At 53.4% G+C, this 2,500-nt stretch overlaps 1 protein-coding gene across 1 annotated transcript in view; it reads left to right on the top strand.

Annotated features, from left to right (window-relative positions):
- The window catches only part of LOC124021173 (glutamate receptor 2-like), a 29,165-nt gene that overhangs the window by 5,216 nt on the left and 21,449 nt on the right, over positions 1-2,500 (top strand). The window lies entirely within an intron of this gene.

The raw sequence follows: 2,500 nt of genomic DNA, 5'->3' as shown, positions 1-2,500 counted from the left end.
CTTGCCAGCTAGCTACAGGGTTGGAGTCAAGGTGGGCTTGCCAGCTAGCTACAGGGTTGGAGTCATGGCTTGCCAGCTAGCTACAGGGTTGGAGTCATGGCTTGCCAGCTAGCTACAGGGTTGGAGTCATGGCTTGCCAGCTAGCTACAGGGTTGGAGTCATGGCTTGCCAGCTAGCTACAGGGTTGGAGTCATGGCTTGCCAGCTAGCTACAGGGTTGGAGTCAAGGTGGGCTTGCCAGCTAGCTACAGGGTTGGAGTCATGGCTTGCCAGCTAGCTACAGGGTTGGAGTCAAGGTGGGCTTGCCAGCTAGCTACAGGGTTGGAGTCATGGCTTGCCAGCTAGCTACAGGGTTGGAGTCATGGCTTGCCAGCTAGCTACAGGGTTGGAGTCATGGCTTGCCAGCTAGCTACAGGGTTGGAGTCATGGCTTGCCAGCTAGCTACAGGGTTGGAGTCATGGCTTGCCAGCTAGCTACAGGGTTGGAGTCAAGGTGGGCTTGCCAGCTAGCTACAGGGTTGGAGTCATGGCTTGCCAGCTAGCTACAGGGTTGGAGTCAAGGTGGGCTTGCCAGCTAGCTACAGGGTTGGAGTCATGGCTTGCCAGCTAGCTACAGGGTTGGAGTCATGGCTTGCCAGCTAGCTACAGGGTTGGAGTCATGGCTTGCCAGCTAGCTACAGGGTTGGAGTCATGGCTTGCCAGCTAGCTACAGGGTTGGAGTCATGGCTTGCCAGCTAGCTACAGGGTTGGAGTCAAGGTGGGCTTGCCAGCTAGCTACAGGGTTGGAGTCATGGCTTGCCAGCTAGCTACAGGGTTGGAGTCAAGGTGGGCTTGCCTGCTAGCTACAGGGTTGGAGTCATGGCTTGCCAGCTAGCTACAGGGTTGGAGTCATGGCTTGCCAGCTAGCTACAGGGTTGGAGTCAAGGTGGGCTTGCCAGCTAGCTACAGGGTTGGAGTCATGGCTTGCCAGCTAGCTACAGGGTTGGAGTCATGGCTTGCCAGCTAGCTACAGGGTTGGAGTCAAGGTGGGCTTGCAAGCTACAGGGTTGGAGTCATGGCTTGCCAGCTAGCTACAGGGTTGGAGTCATGGCTTGCCAGCTAGCTACAGGGTTGGAGTCATGGCTTGCCAGCTAGCTACAGGGTTGGAGTCAAGGTGGGCTTGCCTGCTAGCTACAGGGTTGGAGTCATGGCTTGCCAGCTAGCTACAGGGTTGGAGTCATGGCTTGCCAGCTAGCTACAGGGTTGGAGTCAAGGTGGGCTTGCCAGCTAGCTACAGGGTTGGAGTCATGGTGGGCTTGCCAGCTAGCTACAGGGTTGGAGTCATGGCTTGCCAGCTAGCTACAGGGTTGGAGTCATGGCTTCCCAGCTAGCTACAGGGTTGGAGTCATGGCTTGCCAGCTAGCTACAGGGTTGGAGTCATGGCTTGCCAGCTAGCTACAGGGTTGGAGTCATGGCTTGCCAGCTAGCTACAGGGTTGGAGTCATGGCTTGCCAGCTAGCTACAGGGTTGGAGTCATGGCTTGCCAGCTAGCTACAGGGTTGGAGTCATGGCTTGCCAGCTAGCTACATGGTTGGAGTCATGGCTTGCCAGCTAGCTACATGGTTGGAGTCATGGCTTGCCAGCTAGCTACAGGGTTGGAGTCATGGCTTGCCAGCTAGCTACATGGTTGGAGTCATCTCAGACTTTTTCTTATGAAACAACTCAAAAGTGGTCATAATCGCTAAGGGTTTGTCACCAGGACATTTTTCCCATTCCGTTTTTTATTCTGGAGCCAGGGGGTGAGAGATGATTCCACCATGGGCAGCAACAACTGGATACTAGTTTGTTTTCAGCCACATACTCTATGTTCAACTCAGTAGCCAACAAGCTAACTAGCTAATTGTTGATGCCAAAGGACACAGTTAGCTAGACTCTGGAGCTAATGAGCACACAGGCTACAGTGGCCAACTGCTTAGACATGGTTACACCATGGAAAACTAGTTTGTTTTCTGACAAATATGTTCAACTCATAGGAGGATTTAGGAGGATAGCTAATTACTGCAATGTAGCTAGCAAGATCAGTGGCCAGGCAGTAGCCACTACTAGCTAGATCAGTGGCCAGGCAGTAGCCACTACTAGCTAGATCAGTGGCCAGGCAGTAGCCACTACTAGCTAGATCAGTGGCCAGGCAGTAGCCACTACTAGCTAGATCAGTGGCCAGGCAGTAGCCACTATTAGCTAGATCAGTGGCCAGGCAGTAGCCACTACTAGCTAGATCAGTGGCCAGGCTGTAGCCATTACTAGCTAGATCAGTGGCCAGGCAGTAGCCACTGCTAGCTAGATCAGTGGCCAGGCAGTAGCCACTATTAGCTAGATCAGTGGCCAGGCAGTAGCCACTACTAGCTAGATCAGTGGCCAGGCAGTAGCCACTGCTAGCTAGCTAATCTTGGAAGACCTATTCTGTGATACATTTGTGATAACTTGCTCATATCAAGCAACAGACAGGCAGTAGCCACTACTAGC

The sequence above is a fragment of the Oncorhynchus gorbuscha genome, unplaced genomic scaffold, assembly GCF_021184085.1.
Source record: "Oncorhynchus gorbuscha isolate QuinsamMale2020 ecotype Even-year unplaced genomic scaffold, OgorEven_v1.0 Un_scaffold_1076, whole genome shotgun sequence".
NCBI lineage: Eukaryota > Metazoa > Chordata > Actinopteri > Salmoniformes > Salmonidae > Oncorhynchus > Oncorhynchus gorbuscha.
The sequence above is the reverse complement of the archived record's forward strand: the minus strand, read 5'-3'. Positions and strand labels throughout refer to the sequence as shown.